Raw genomic sequence first — 17,153 nt, forward strand, 5'->3', positions numbered from 1 at the left:
GATAGAAACAAAATCTGAAGAAAAAGGTTTAGAAGAAAATTTCCTACCTATGTTACCAGTGAAAGGTATTTCATAGTCCTAGAGACCAGATTTCTAATTTTGTGTTATCCAGTTCAGTTAGAGTCATGCTGAATCATGGAAGAGGAAAATGTGATTGTGCGAGGGCAGGTTCTAATATTTAGTTTCAGTTGTCAGTGGCATTTTTAACCACTTCAAGGAAAGCCAGGTCTCCGTTCCACTAAACTCAACTCTTGTTAGTTTAATTTGCAGATTTGCCAGTTTACCTTAGCATATCTCTCTCAAGGACACCTGAGGCAGGCACAGAAAGGTTCATGTAAGTCTCGCAGGGAGCATATTTGACCCTAAAAGCGAGGCTAGTTTACCAAGCCAGGGAACTTTGATCCTTGGTGATGCTCTGCAAGGTGATCTCCCGAGAACGTAAACAGTCACTCACCTCTTCCTGCTTTGCTGATCCAAGCAAAGCACATTTATAAATTCGGGCCTCAGCCATCATGGACACAAACAGACACAGAAAGGGACATGCAAGACGCTGCAGCCATTTAATGGACAGGATGACATTGAGCTCTCTGCTGTTTGGTACAAACAATGGAAGGAGGGAGGGAGCCCCAGTGGCTGGGAACAGGTGGGAAGCTGGAGGAAAATCACTTTGCTCTCAGCTGGGGAGGGCTTTGTGCAGGAAGCGGGATCTCAGGAGCTGGTCGAATGATTGCAGGAGACAGCTTGACAAGATGGGATGCGGCAGGATTCCAGGCTCAGGGACTCCTGCCCAAGAACCAGGGAAATCTTGAAGGAGGGAATAGGGTGCGTAGCTGAAGGGGCAGTGGGAAAAATTCCAAGGGAAGGGAGAGGAGGAACGGGCTGCATATCAGCAAAAGGCTCCTTGCATTTCCAGGATGCAGAGGATCCTTCCTCATTCGCTCAGTCACTGTTTCCCCCTCTCTGCTGAGAACATAATTACTTTGTTACAGTCGTTGGCATTTAAGCTTTGTTTTTTAAGAGTGGTATCATGACCATATCAGTCACCACAGTCTAAATGGAATGTTAAAAAATGAGGGATGATTCATCAAAGACTGCCTGCAATAAAGGTAAAATGGATCAAAATACAGGGGGGAAAACCCATTGTTTGAAAACTTTAAAAATGTGTTTTTTATTTTTAAAATTATTTTTTATTTTTTAATTACAGTCAACATTCAATATTGTGTTAGTTTCAGACATTTATATGACTTATGAAATGATCCCCCAATAAGTCTGCCCAAAATGGATTTTTTAAATTGGAGAAGAGGGAAGCTCGGAGTGATTATTACTTCCTGAGACAGTAAGAACCGTGACTTTTCTTTTACTAGGAGGAGAGTAAAAAATTGTTCTCTCTAAGGAATAAACAGAGATCCCAGAGATTTCATGTGTTTGTAATAGATAGTGCTGAATTATTCTGTTAAATTGCTGTAGGACTAGTTCTGTCTACCAGCAGTTTGTAGAGAGACTGCCTATTTCCCCAGAATAGGAGTTATCAGTACTTACGACAGCATAAGCTAAGAATTGATATTTTGTTTTATGTGGACCTTCTCTGATTGTGAGGATGAGCACTTATATCAATCTACACCCCAATCTGAATCGATATCTATATCTCATCTATCGTTACCACTTGAATCTCTTCTGTGAATTGCCTGCTCAAACACTTTGCCCATTTTCCTACTTGACTCTTTGCCATTTATTATTTTGCAGAAGTTCTCTTTATATGAGGGATATACCATTAGTGCAAAATGTGCTCACTCTGTTGCACCCCAGCCAGCATTCAGTAGCATTAATTTTCTTAATTTCCAAATTTAACAGCCTGAAAAACCATTTTGATGTTTTTTCTTATATTTATTTGCTTATCAATGAGGTTGAACCTTTTTTTCATGTTTGTTAGAAACTCATATTTCCTATGCAAATAGCCTCTTGCCCATTTTTTAGGGAAGGTGCTGATAGTGTTTTTCCTACTAGTGTGTAAGAGCTCTTTATAGGTTATAAATCCAGGGTCTATTATTTGTGGTAAATAATTTGTCATGCTTGGTTTGCAGAGGGACTTCTGGCTCCGTGGGCAGTGTGGGGAGAAAGTATGTGTTTAAATTCTGGCTTTTATTCTCCTTAAATTTGGAAGTCAAATGTAATTCACCATCCTGAGGATTAATTTTCCTTTTGAAAAACACCCAGTCTGGTCTATACAAGAAATGGCATTTCTTCCTGCACTATGGCTTGGACCAAGTACCATATAACCCTGGCCTTATTGTGCCAAAGATGCATTTACTTGACTTGGTTACCATTGAGCTGATGAATTAAAATGCCTCTGCTTTCTCCTCTGACCACAGGAGCTGGGGGCTAGGGTGGGGCTGGGCAGGGACTAGGGGTCTGAAAGCAGACAGCAGCATAACCAAGCTGTAGGACGGGCAAGGAAGAGAATTGACTGTGGCCTCAAATTCCATCCGCACTCCTGCTCTCTATGTTTCTGCTTATCACTGACTTCTGACTTCATCGTAGTCTCTCCCTTGGTAGGTAGGTTGGCCTGCTTCACATGGAGAAAACTTCTTGCATCTTCGGCCCCTGGAGAGAGGCAGACTCAGTTCTCTTTGAATTCCATTCTGCAGAAAGCACTCTCTTGAGGGCCCAGTGTCGGGTAGGGATAGGGTTGTCAGGTAAAATCAGATGCCCAGATAAATGAGAATTTCAGAGAAACAACTCATCATTTTTTAGTTATGAGTTTCTCCCCAAATTTTCAGGAGATATACTTAAACTAAGAAATTATTAATTGCTTATCTGAAATGCAAATTTAACTGTACATCTTGTATTTTCATCTGCCAAATTTGGCAACCCTAACCAGGAGCCTGCTTCTAGACCAGGGTGTAGGGGTTCTGTTCACCTTCACATCAGTTCCCTGCAGCCAGTGGGCTTGAGCATGACCTTACTGCTGCCCATTTGCCGAACATGGGGGCGGTAGGGTGGCTACCGTGCCAAAGAAGACAGCCCTGCGGGAGTGCACTGTACCTGCCTGACTCAGACTAGCTGTCCTCTGCCCGGCACGGGCTTTCTGCAGCTCTCTCCCATGACTCTGGCTACCTGATCGTAGCCTGACTCTCCAGCTCAGCATTGTGTGATTCGCTGTTACTGCTGCTAATTCTCTTGGACTCTGGTCTCTGTGCTGTGCAAAAGCTCCATGAGAAACAGGGCTTGGCTCAATGCATTGTGACATTTCGTTAAGGCCCTGGCTGACAGTAGGTGCCAGTACATATCTGGGCGGAGCTGATTCAGCCCAAGGTCCTCGTATCTGTTACATCATTTCCTGTCCACCCCTGCCTGCTGGACAACTATCTCAGAGGAGATCTAGCACTTTCCGCTGGAGGCTGCACCTTGGCACTTGCGACATGCTCACAGAGGACATGTATGCTTGTCTTTTCTGTTTCACAGCTCCAGACTGTGCAAACATCCATTCACCTTTGGCGCCTTCCATCCTGCCTGCCTGGTCAGTTTCACCTGCAGGTCAGGCTCAGCTCTCGGTGTGGGTACCTGTGTGCAGAGTGACCCTGCCAGCAAAGGAGAGCAGGGGGGGCACAAGCATCGAGCAGGACGCTGTGTCAAGACCGCAGGAAATCAGAATGAGTTCATCCAGGGAAGCTGGACCCAAGATCCCCTGGAGAGCTTCCTCACAGATGGCTCCAGAAGGGCTAAGGTGTCCAGGCCGCCCACTCACTCCCGCACCTTCCTCCTCTCCCCTCTGCTTGCCCGTGTTCACTCCATTTTTGTCTACTGTCCTCCCATTTCAAGAGCATTTATTATATGCTGGACACTCAAAAAATTTTTAAAGAATCATTTTAACAAACGTGCACTATTGTAATTTGTCCATGCATTTCATTTAAAAATGGAAACATGAGAAATCAAGAAATATTAAAGAAACCCAGTCAGAGAGCCTGCACCTGTAAGCACCATGTTGTTCCATCACGGAGCCTCTGTGAATGGCATGTCAGACTGACCAGCCCGCACGTGGCAGGGTGGGGAGGGGGAAGTGGGTATCCGGGGTAGGTGCGCTGCACAGGATTTTGTCCTCACCAGACTGGGCCCGGCCCTGCCCCTCCCCTTCTGACAGTGCCAGTTGCACCCTGCCCATGCACTCCATCACCAACCTGTCTTCCCTCTTCGCCTTTGTTTTTCATTCATTACACCGTAAGTTAGCTGTCTCCTCCCCACATCTAGGGAGGCATTATTACTTTGCAAACAAAACATGTCCTGCTTGCTGGGCAAGATGGGTTGTCTGGAGAGGTTTCCTGCAGACTGCTGTGCTCATCGCGGCTCAGGATTCTTGTAAACTGCAGTCACAGAGGGTGGCACTTCCTGCCGGAGAGGAGCCTTGTCCTCTCCATGACCTCTGTCTTATTATCCCTGCCGTCCATCTTGGAATCCCTCTCTCATTTGCACTGAGAGCCTTGTCCTGCCACCCTCCGGACAGGCCAGGCAGGGAGAAAACACGTCATTTGGAGGTGTTAGGGGACAGACAGACACTGCAAAGCGGGGCATGTTGTGTTCCTATCTCTGTCCTCACTGGCTCACATGCTGACCTTCCCTCAAAACCACTGAAGGCCAAGGCTCGCAACGTTCCTGAGTTCCAGTGGGGTCAGTTACGTCAGCAAGTCAATAAACATGGAGAGAGCAGGGGTTCCTTTCCTACGCTTTTCTAGAACCTTCCTTGAATGGCACGATGCTAATCCCTCAGCTGCAGCTGAGAATGTATTTCTGGGGCTCCGCTTCAGACAACATCAGCCACAGACTCTTTCCCAGCTCCAAACTGCAACTGCCTCTGGCCTGGGAAGCTCTGTCTCTGTCCCTGCCTCTGTCTCTGTCTCGTCATTCTCTTTCCTGATTTAAAAAAAAAAAAAAAAGGGACTGGGAATCAAATCTAGCTCTTGATTTTTGAGTAGGGAGAAGGCTTTCACATGAAGAAGTAAAAGAACATACATTAATAGCTTAGAAAACAATGGTAATATTTAATTAACCTTTTGAAATGGCTGATCTGCAAATCTGCACGTGTCAGCTCATCTTCAGAACAGAGGGACTGTGTGTGCCAATGCCAAAATCAACATGCTGGGTCCATGCATTTCTTCCATGGGGATTTCACAGGAGGAAAAAGTAAGGCCCACTTCTCCTTCTCACCCCCCCCTCCCGCTCCCCAAATCAGTTGATTTACTTTAAAAATTCATGTGATCCAGCTGCCCTCGTCAGGGCTGGTCGTAGCCTGTTGTGCTACACATCTGAGGACCCCACGTTGAAGCTTGGCTCCTTTCCCTGTCATTGTAGCAGACAGGCTGTGGGCCTCCTGGGGGAGCGAGGGTCAGTTCTGATGACAGCAAAAATCAGCCCGCTGCACTTGGAGCTCTCCCAACACAGTGCGTGTCCATAGGACAAAGGGAATTAGACTCATCTGCAAGTGTCAACTCTCGGGCTTTTTTAGTGATTTTTTTTCTTTTAAAGGTGGCATACTCTCCGTTTGAAAAAGCATGTCATCCAGGGAGCACAGGGGTTGGCTCATTAAAATATCACCTGGTTAAATAAAGTAAATCAATGTTGATGGAATTGTTTAAGGTATTTCCCCTCATGGAGCTGGCCTGTCATGCTGATCAACTTGTTACTCCCATCACGGCTAAATGGAAACCCCTCCTTTTTGCTCTGCACCCCGTACCTGCTTTAATGAGCAAGTCTCGCAATGTAATCAGAAGCCTGGGTTAATGGGTGTTGACTAGCACATTTCATTTCCTTTTATCAACAGCAGTACCAGAAAGAATTAAGGAGGGTGCTGCTTTGCTCTTTGGGACTTCCAGAATTCAGGAGTCTGGGCCTCAACCAGTTAAATATGGAACAGTTGATTTGTACTTTAAACTGTACGGACACATCAATCAAGCAATAAGATGCATTTCGAAGTGTTAAAAGACTGGCTGTAACTTGTAAGAAGGCTTTTGTTATTGCTTTTATGTGTTTTGAATCATCAAAGAAAAAAGTTTGGAGCTTTTAAGAAACGTGACAATTCTGCCGAGCATTGGGTAGGAGAGATCCAAGGTATATGGAGACTTGGTCAAAGTGGAAAGACACACACCTGATCAGATGAAGCAATTATTTCCTTGCGAAACACGCCCCCCCCCTCCCCCGCCGCCCTTTCCTGATTGGAAGGGCATAGCACGATCGGGTGCAAAAAGATCATATCCTTGCCATTCTAGCAAGATCAAGAGATGCAGGGATTCAGGAAGTAGGCTGGAGTGTGTGAGATCCTCCCCAAGATGACCAGGAGTGCCTTTCCAGAAGAAAACAAAGCTCATCCATGCGGGCCACGTCTCTAAGGAGCAAGCCTGACCATCAGGGACTCAACTCATACATCAAGGACAAGAACGCAGATGACTGCAATGACCCAGAAGTGCTACCGTGATCAAATCTGTGATCAAATCTACCAGTGGCAATTGCTGGGCCGAGAGCCAAGGTCTTTCAGTCCTTAAAGGCATGGAAGGTGATAGGAAGGAAGGTTACCCTGAGGCAGGAAAAAAAAAATCCATGGTTTTATTATCAGCTTAAATTTAGAGACCACTTACTGCACTCCAAACTTATTCTCAACACTCTACAAGCCTTATCTTATTTAATCCACACAACAGGCCAGTGAAGTATTTACTATTGTTAGACCCATTTTACGGGTGAGAAATCTGAGGCACAGAGAGGTTAAGTGACTTGCCCAAGGTCACACAGGATATATTGATTCTGACTAATAACTGAAGACTTGAGTTGAAAGAGGAAGGTATTAGTTATATCTAATGGTTTGTATTTTTTTAAATGGATTTCTGTTTTATCTTGTCTTTATTATGTTTAGCAATTGACAACCTGACTGGCACAATACATAGTAGCATCGAGAGCTTCCAACATCAGGCTCTTCTGAGACACTCACCCCATAATCCACCCCAGGACGCATGGGTCTTTCCTCTGTGAGAGCGGAAACAGAAAAGGCCTTAGATTTTTGAGAGCACATCCGTTTTGAACACAGGGACAATAGCCAGCAAAAGTGAGGGATGAGGGCAGTGGAGAGGGGAGCTCTGCCTGCGTAACACCCCCTTTAAAACTCCCGCACCCCAGAAAGGAGAGCTCAGCTTCAAGAGGAGATTAGAAAAGAAGAAGAATCGCAAACCAAAGGAGACACAGCATTTTTCTTGAGGACAGCTTCCACCTGGACTTCCACCCATGTGGCCCCACGCTTCACGTGACTGCTGGACTGAAGACTTGAGCGGGGAGAGCGACGTCAGGACCCCTGCAGCAGTGAAGCCGGAGCTGGGAGCACCTCCGCACGTGATCGGGGTGAAGGGCCTGAGTCTGGCCTGGGTGCACGAAACCATCCAGGGTTAATACAATATGTGGCAAGTCGGGCAATTTCTCAATAAGGAAATGGCACATGAATGTGATATAATGGGGTCCCGAATCCAAAGTGTCTCATGTATGAACCATAACACGGAGGCTTAATCCAGTTTTTAAGATGTTTATTTGAGCCAGGAAGTAGCCTCTTCACTAACATCCTCCTGACATTGAAAAGTAGAGGCCACCAAAAGGCAATGTGAATTACAATGTAAATAGCACAGTCGTTGATGACGGCTACTAATGGTAGACACATCCAGCACAGCCAAGGGACTCCTTTGACGTCCCCTGTATTCATGCCTGTCTAATTCCCTGAGCTGCTAAACTATCCCATTTAGTGATTAGCTCTCTCAGAAAATCTAAGTTGACTCCCAGGAGGTGGGGGAAGAAAACTGCATGTGCATACGTGAGTGGAAGCTGTATAAATGTGTGTGTGCATGCTTGCGCGTGTGCGCACACATTTGTGCATGCAAGTGGTACGGAGCTGGGGGGCTGAGCAGTTTTCCGAGATTCCCCAGAATACAGAAGGCTTGTGGTGCATATGGGAGAACTGACAAGTGTACCAGAAGGTGAGGAAATGGCTGGAAGCAACACTAATGCCACTCCATCTGGAAAGAGGGGGACTGTTTAGTACGTCTGGAAAGCATTATTTCTGCAAATAGCTCAACCTCTATCAACTCTCAGGCAGGGATCCCGATCTGCTGCCAAAATGAGATCTCCCTGACGGCTATGTGGTGGGAGAGGCTGAGCAAATGAACTAATAGCAGAAAGCAGGAAATCTGTGGAGATGGCAGCCGTGAAGGTACCACACAGCAAGCACCTGCCTCTCTCCAAAAAGACAGCCGGGGTTTCACATCACATTAGGCCAGGGCTGTGCACGGAGAGGGTTGGACCTGGTGGGAGTTGGAGCTCGGCAACCATCTCCAACAATTTCTCACGATTTTTGGGCTCAGAAAAGCCCCAAATAGAGTTAGCCAAATGGCTTTCCTGCATTGATTTTTATACCCGTGGGTATTTTGAAGGAAATTAAATCCATGTGTTTCTGATTCAGCTGCCATTAGCACATGCAAACGCTGTTTTGTGAGAGTTATGGTATGCCTTGGGTGCCTTCGCACAGGGCTGCTAAGTGCCATAAAACCGTCTCGCCAGACACGGAGGTGTAAGGAGCCTTTCTGCTCTCCGCCATTTCCCTGTCTGTCCAAGGGGCAGCATGTTCTTGTCATTTGCATCCTTTCTGAATGTAACACAACACATTTTCTCAAGCCTGTTAATCATCTATCACTTCCAATTTGAACAAAGCTATACTAGCGTGCACGATGAGCAACTGCCCTTAACCACTAATGGCTGGATGGGATTCGTATTAAAGCAGCCACCAAGACTGGGTCTGGTCTCCAGGTCTGGGGCAAAGAAGCCAGCTGAAATGCATCCCTGGGAAGATCTGCCACACTTAGAAGCAGGGAAGCATGCTCTGCTGGCAGTGAGAAACAGTAGGAGACTCTGGTTTGGGAGCAGGACCGGGGCAGGGGTGGGGGGTGCTTCTCTGGGGCCACCGCTTTCCATCCCTGAACTTCCTCTATAATGACCATTGGGTCAAGTGCCATTGGGTGAGGGCCCTTTCCAGGCCTGACATTCTATGATTAAAAGCTGGCCCCTATTTGTCCTCGGTTATTACATTCATTGCATGATTGCATGCATTAAATCCTTAGTGTGTTCAAGGTTTTGTGCTCAATGTTGAGGACACAGTGATGAAGAGCATGTTTCTGCCCTTGTAGGAAGGAGAAAGGGGCGGAGTCTAACTTACGGAGTATTGACTGTGAGTCAGGTCCAGTGCTAACGCCTTTATTTGCCAATCTCATATCATCATCACACGCATATTCTAAAGTGGCCCTTATTGCCCCCATCTTATAGATGGAGCTGCATTGGGGAGATTGGGTAATTTGCTCAAGGACACAGAGTTTGTAAGTGGAAGCATTGAGATGTAGAGTTTCTTATCTTTGATCACAAAGCTCATGTTATTTTTCCCCCGCTTCCTTACGGTTTTTTATATTTTAATGTGATCAGTGTTAAATGTGTATAATATATAATATTGTATATCTGGAATCACAGAGGAGGAACTATCTACTATATTTTGCCATGTATAATGTGCATATTTTTGCCCAAATTTTTGAGGGAAAAATAAGGATGTGCATTATACATGGGTAGTACTAATTCCATATCTATATAAATGTTCTTAATTTTTTTTATCTATGCTTTGCATTAGAAGTGTTACTCTAGAAGGCAATAATGATATCCATATGTAAAATAATATCCTGGAATATGATAATTGGTTTTGTTTCTAAATATAAATAAATAAATAAATTGAATTAAAAAATTAAAATTTTTCCTGAAATTTTGGGCCAAAAACATGGGTGCACATTATACATGGCAAATATGGGTAATTCTGTTTGGGGGGCATTGGGGGATGGCACTGAGATGGTGATATGCGTTGGGTTTTGAAGGATGGGTGGGAGCTGACCAAGTGGAGAGATAGAAGTGGATTGAGGAATGGCAGAGGAAACGGTGTGTGCAAAGATACAGCGTGAAAAGGAGAGCAAGGTGCCTCAGGAACTGAAGATATGTCACTTAGCTTATTTCTGTAACATCGATTAATGTTTAAGCTGTTGAACATGTTCAGGTGACATTTCTCCTGTGGACACATTTCCGTCTTGATCGTACATTTTTCTTATCAGGAAAGTAAGACCTCTGGCCTAGTCTCATTATTCCATCTATTGGACTGCAAAAGTCAACCTTCACCAACTCTCAGTGGAGAAGGGGTTACCTAAATTTTTCTCCACCCACACTATCATTAAAGATGTTTTGTTCTTTACTTGCATTGCAGAAGTTGAAAGCACAGCTGGTGGCAATTTTTCTCTGAATTTGGAGGTTGTGGAGCAAACGGGAAATTTCATGCTGCAAACCATGGTGGAGGCCAACTGAACTTTAGGAACTCACGTGGTATGTCCACAGCTAGCTTCCCATGAAATTGCCTATAAGTGTGGACAACCTCGGGAGCCGCAGCTGAACTGCTTGTCTAGAAGGCAATTTGGATTTCATAACTAGGCTCGCTCCAGCACTTAATAAAACCTCACTCTCTTCTGCCTCGGACTGGCCGAACTTGTTCTGTACCCTCTCCCATAGTCAGTTTGCTTTCGAAAGCAGTATACTAGGCATCCCACTAAGAGTTGTTTTATCTCATCATAAGGATTTCAGGAAGTCTCTTGACTCCTGGCACAGGGTATGCTCTGCTCCTGACTGAACAAACTTGCTTACCTTGGTCTAGAAGTTAACTTGTGGCTTACGTGCTTTTGGCAACATGTCTGTGCTTCTAATACTGTATAAACTAATCATGCTGGAGCGGGTGTCAGCCAATTGTGAGAATTGAGCACTTCACCCAGACTTTTGGGACCTACCTTTAGTCCAGAATCTAAATCAATCAATAAACCAATAACTTCATCATCTGTTCAATAAAAAGGTCAAATTAGATAATCCCTAAAAACTCATCCAGCTCTAAAATGTTCCAGTTTCTCTTCTAGCTGCACTGGAATTTAAAAACCACTATCTACTTTCTTCCGCAGACAATCTCACTCAGAATTATTCTAAAGACATCCTCTTCCTCGTTTTCTCATTTTGCTCCATTAAAACAAATCCCAATTTATTTGACCTCTTCTCAGAAGGATAGTTTTCCCAAACATGTTATCATCCATGTAGACATGAAATCTTTGGGACCCTCCCCGAGGTCTTCACATTACACTCCAGTGGCACCTTCGAAAAAGAACGGCAATAGGGGCTTGACTGCACTGGAGTTTGTGTGGCCGGCTGTGGAAACAGCTGGGTTCTATCTTTCCAAACCTTGCTTTTGTGAGAGCTCAACCACGTTGGAGAGCTTGCAGCCCACTCTCTTTTCCAGTTGGGGTCTTTTAGACTACGAGGCAGTGTTACATGTGTTATAAACATGGCGGCCAACAATGAATGTCCTGGATGCATTCCCCTCTTGGCTTGTGCAGAGAGAGGCCAGTCAGGTGGCTTGGAGTCGCTGTTGGCAGGAATCATTGCTCCCTCGATTTGGGAATGAAGGACCATAAATGGTGGCTGCCTTCCAAACTGCCAATAAATAAGTAAATATAGAGAGTGTTGACACTGGTCTCCCTGCCAAATGCCAAGCTGCTTCTATCCTCGTCTTAGGGGGAGATGAAAGAGAAAAGGGTTGTTGAATAGGCCATTGAGAGGTAGCCTCAGTTCTACTTGGAATCTCTCATCTTTTTGGAAGCCTTTCAATCAGATTTCTGGTCCTTCTCAGAGAGTGAGACCGTTCTGTCAAACATGAGACTGTGGTAGGTTATTCATAATAATAGGGTGAAATGAGGCTGTTTCTAAGGAGGAACTGTTGTCAACACATTCTTAGGCCACATTTTGGAATAACTGCTGAGCCCCTGAGAGGCTGAGTGTTTGGTGTGGAATGGTCAGGGGAGGTGATGAGACAGGCACACATCCCCTTAAGACTATTCAGCTCTGGGGCTCAATTTTCTCCTGGTCCATAGACTCACAAGGTTTTGAACCTCTGCCTCCCGAGTGAGAGGATTCTGTGCAGCGAGTCTGGAGTCAGACAAAGCAGTGGCCATGTTCTAAGTAAGAAAGGCATTGAGAAACAATATCGTATTGACATTTGCATGCCTAGTGCATAACATGGTGCCTGTCCCAACAGAGGACTTAATAAATATTTGTGGAAAGAATGAATTAATCGGAGATGCTTTGCTTCCTCTCTGCTGTGATCTACCATCTCAGGCTCTTCCTGTGTTTTGAATTACTCCATAGGCGTGATTCTAGAACATCTTAAGCCTAAGATTTGGCTCTTTCAGATGCTTCTTTTGCTACCTACACGTGTCCAGCTTTTTTCTTAGGACCCTTGCTACCAGCGTTGTGCAGGGCTCCCCACTAAGGAAGTCTAGCCCATGCTGCACTCACCTTTTTCCTGTTATGAATCCCATGCCTTTGCTCCCTTCCCTTTTCAAAAAAAAAAAAAAAGTTTTCATTGCTTTCTCATTCCTTTTACCCTTCTCCTTGAAAAATTTCAAAACCCTCCAATATAGACAACTCACAAACTCTAACTGAGAAACAGAGGAAAGAGAAGGCAAAGGAATAGCACAATAACTTCACTTTTCCTAAGACCCAATGGGGTTTTCTTCCTTGACGGTTTGTCTCCTGGGCAGAGCCACTGGCCTTAAAGGGCCATGCTCACTTCAGTTTTCCACTATTGCTTTGAAGGGCAAAAGAGTTAACCCTTTAAATCAAAGTCTTATTTAGTTTATTTGGTTACTGCTTCTTTAGTGTGTGACATTATCTAACTATTAGATATTTATTATCTGCCTGTTAGAAGACATGGTATACACATACACACACACATTAGATATTATTTGGTTTTGACTAGTTTAGAAATTGCTGCATTTCCTGAACATTCTTATGGCATCTGGGCTACCTGAGGATTCCTATTAATAGTTTTGCGATATGACTTTCGGTAATCAGGGAGATTCTGTTTTCCAAGAAAGGCTCATTTCTTCAGAGTTCTAGTTTGTTTCAAACAGTTGTGGATTGTTGGTGTAGCACGTTTAATGGACAACCTTCCGTTTGGGGGCCGATGTGGTGTAATAGGCAGCTTTTGGCCATATCATAAGAATGCAGTTACATAAATGTGCCCCTTATATACTTTTACACATTTTTAAGCATATAATAAGCTTATTTATGTCTATAAAGAGACATAAGCCTGCATGATTGTTGTTTTTTCCCCCAGGGCTCTTAATATACTTTCAGTATTTATATTTTTAATTGTGTGAAAGTGCCCGGAGGCTTAGAGGCAAAGGAAGAGAGTTGTAAAAATTGAATAAATAAATAAGTTAAAACTAAAAAAAAATCTGAGTTAGTGATGTCTGACTTCCTCTATTCACGTTACTGCTACTCTTGTTGCTTTCTGGTTTTTGTTTTGCTTCTTGACTGTTGTTGTTTTCCACCAAAGCTGTCATTTATCGTGAGAACAAGAGCAGCCATGTGTTGATTTTTCTGGATTCTTTTTGGATACCATCCCAGTGCTAATGAAGGCCCTTCCAAAGTGCTAAAGAGCTGGTGCCAAATTCAGTTATGCTGAAAAAATAAAGCTGAGTGGTACATGGAAAGTACATCTATACCCATATATGTATACACACTCGTGGATATTTGGATTAACATGTGTGTGTGCATCTCCCTGTGCTTTTGCAGATATACATGCACATTTGGGCAAACATAGAATGTGTCTGTGCTGGAGCTACATCCCGCAAGGGAATATGGGAGCTGCATTTTTATAAAAGGACATTTTACGTCTGCTTGAAGGAGAATTTCATTGATCAAAGGATGAAGAGAGTTTCTAGATTTTGTGGTGTCCTAATTTGTCAGTTTGGAAGCTATTAGAAATGCGTGTTCATCAGCTTAAATTTAGATATGAATATAAATTTCGTTCTAGATCTTGTGTGTTTTACTAAGAGATAAGGGTCTACTGCAACGAGCACCTGGAAAGCGCTCAGCTTAGGCTTAGGTGCCGTGCTTATATTAATAAAGGCTTTAACATTGGTCTTTGAGTACTTCTGATGTACTTTATTTCCTGAAAAGGGGGAAAATTTTGTAGCTGGGGCTCTCACTAGCCTCAGTAGATTCTCCTTGCCTTTCTCCCAATGCGTAATTATTCTATCCTCAATTTGTTTACACAGCTTGGAGACGGGGACAAGTTCTCTGGCGACCATGCAACTGAGTGCAATCACCCTAAAGAGAAGCATTTAGAAGCCATAAAACCTAAATGCCCTGCCATGCATCATTACATCTCACAGTTATTCAAATTTAGTAAATTAAATTAAATAAACTCAAATAACTTGATTTCGGGGCTTTAAAAATTCATCTCTATGGTGCCCAGTAGTCAATTTCCTTTATTATTATTGTTCATCAAGTAGAATTTATGTTTTTTATGAATCAAAGTCCTTGCCTGCCTCGCCGGCAGAAGCTGCTCTTGGTTCGCTTGGCTGAGTGGGTGGCTTGGTGCGCCATCTACCGGCTGTTTCGGGCACAGCCGTCGGGAGACCGGGCCGTAGGCTCCGGAGTTCCGGGAGCGGTGCTGAAAGCCAGTGTGGCCACATCGCACGTGTCACTCTAAAAATCATGGACAGGACGGTGCTCTCAGCTACTGTGCTAACTGCTCCCTCGGGCTTTGTCGTCGTGGGTCAACTTGGAGTCGCAGGGAAAACCCAGAGGGATTTGCTTTTGAGGTTGGACGAGTGTTTTCCGTTCTGGCTGCAAAGCCAAAGCGTTGGGTCTCATCCTGTTCTGCTCCCATTCTTCTTTATTAAAGTCCAGATGATCTAATCAAACCGCTGTTCACCGGGCATATCTGGGAAGCCATTCCTTCATTACCAAAGGCCAGTCCCTGCTCATGCACAGTTACTGTCTGAAGAGGACATTTGATGTTCAGAGGCAGCAGCTGCCACTGCCAAAAGGTATCCAGGATAAAGGCAATGCCGAATTTTGCCATGTGTTATGTTTTACAGGTATTTTATTTCCAGGGAAATTTTTTTCCTATAATACTTCTGAAACAGAGTTGAATTCTGGTGTGATAGGGGTGACTGCAAACCCACCCTTGCTTTAGAGGCTTGTTTAAATTTACATTCAGTTCAATGAAAGTTTAGCAAATAAACAACCATCTAATGATGGCTGTGTGTGCTTTAGAAGAAAAATCCCTTCAAAGCAGCATTAAAATATTCCTTATTTCAGCCATCTCTGACACTTCTGTGTAATCTATCTTGCTTCAGCAAAGTTACATAAATGAGCTGTATCCATGCTTTGACACTTCGTAAGACTCTAATAATCCAAGCATCCCAACTAGGCACCCGCAAAGCTCCTTCCCTCCTCCAGGCCCCAAGCAAAGGGCTCAGAGTGGGTAATTCTGTGTCTAACGGTGCTTTGTAGTTTTGTCAGCCGTCTCCTCTCCTGTCAAATGGTTCAACATAGCAACAGATGGTGTTTTAGACATTTGCTGAGTCTGGGATGGTCTAATTTGTGCTTTCTCAGGAAGAGGATGACGTAAATCCATTCTGTTAGTACTAAGTTCAAATAAGATGCTAGGACCATCTCTTAAGAATTCATCATACTTCACTAAGGCCCATGGTTCAAAGTGTTAATGTGTTTTTCTCATCCTCAAAAGAAACTCTCCTCCCCGCCTTTAAAAGGAAACCACTCTTTCTCCTTTATAGCACTATTGCCCATCTTTTCTAAGCATTTTCTTCAGATGTTTGTGCAGAAAAAAAGTGTGAGGGAAAAGTTGCCAGATTGGGAACAAAAGCACATAATTAATAGTTCTCTTGCACATGTTAGGTTACAAATCCCTGGAGATTTTTACGACCATTTTCTCTTCCAAGCAAGAGTCAAAACTGAGTATCATCCTTCATTTGATTCAAAAAAAGCGGGCTGCATTGTGCTAGACAGTCTTGTTACTGAGTTTAAATTGAATGCAGAGACTCCCATTCGTAAAGGACCACCTGGGAGCTTCCTCCTTGCTCTTCAGCAGTGTGAGGGGGAACCAAAGACTCTTTCCGGTCTGTGAGCGTTCAAGATGGAGTCAACTTTCCTTCACTTGTGAATTGAAGGCAAGATCTTCTAAATACCCTGGGCTTAAAGCTCATGTTGTGTTAGTATTATTATGATTAGGATCACTTTCATTATAGATACGTCATTGTGGGACTGGTCCTGCGTTTAGTCCAGGTTCTGCAAGGCTTCCCCAACCAGCCCGCCCCTGAGTAGGGCCTCTCGTTATCTGCTTGTGTCCTGGTCTGTCCCTCTGCCTACTCTGACTTTCTAGTTCCAGTCTGATATAATAATTTGTTTGTTTGTTTTTTTTTCCTCTACTGAAGTTAAAGGAATTAAAGAAGCACAGGCATGAACTAACTCTCCCAAACTCAGTCCTTAATCTGCTTGTCTTACTCTTTTATGGAGAAAACCAGGAACAAAGTAACTAAAAGGGTGTGCTGACACAAAAATACTTAAAGGAAAGTTTTCTGACTGAATTGTTTCCCTCAAATTCAATTTTGAAGGCCTAAACCTCAGGACCTCAGAATTTGGCCTTGCTCGGAGATGGGGGTGTTTACAGAGGTAATTAAGTTAAACGAGGTCATTAGAGTGGGCCCTAATCCAACCTGACTGGCATCTTTATAAGAGGAGGCGATTAGGACACAGACACACAGACAGGGGAGACCATGTGAGGACACGGGGGAAGATGGCCAACCACACGCCAAGGAGGGAGGTCCTCTGTCAGGGTCCTCAGAAGGAACCGACGTCATTGATACCTTGATCACAGACCTCTGGTCTCTAGAACTATGAGACAGTAAGTTTCTGCTGTGTGGACCACCCAGTCCGTGGTACATGGTTACAGCAGACCTAGAAAACGGATACAGAAGGTGGGGAGATTAATTCAGCTATCTGTATATTTGGTATTCCAAAATGGCTTGCATTATTTTGAAGAGTCCAAGGCTCATTTTTCCTGGCTGGGAAATTGGTGTGCTTTTTGAGTGAGAGGGGTGCTTAACAGTGCTCTCAATGCGGCCGCTGGAAGTCTCCAGCCCGGCCCCTCAACTTCACCACTGAATCCTGGGTACGCCATAGCATAGCACTGAAGTCTATGG

General features: G+C 44.2%; 1 long non-coding RNA gene across 1 annotated transcript; it reads left to right on the forward strand.

Moving 5' to 3' along the window:
• The first annotated feature begins 485 nt into the window (after positions 1 to 485).
• On the forward strand, positions 486 to 14,315 carry LOC129084009 (uncharacterized). The gene is made up of 3 exons (XR_008530560.1): positions 486 to 597; positions 10,307 to 10,422; positions 14,199 to 14,315. It is a non-coding gene; the product is annotated as an uncharacterized LOC129084009 (long non-coding RNA).
• The last annotated feature ends 2,838 nt before the right edge of the window (positions 14,316 to 17,153 follow it).

The sequence above is a fragment of the Pteronotus mesoamericanus genome, unplaced genomic scaffold (genome assembly GCF_021234165.1).
Source record: "Pteronotus mesoamericanus isolate MK-2021 breed Mesoamerican mustached bat unplaced genomic scaffold, CSHL_Meso_final scaffold_174, whole genome shotgun sequence".
In the NCBI taxonomy this organism is placed as follows: Eukaryota; Metazoa; Chordata; class Mammalia; order Chiroptera; family Mormoopidae; genus Pteronotus; species Pteronotus mesoamericanus.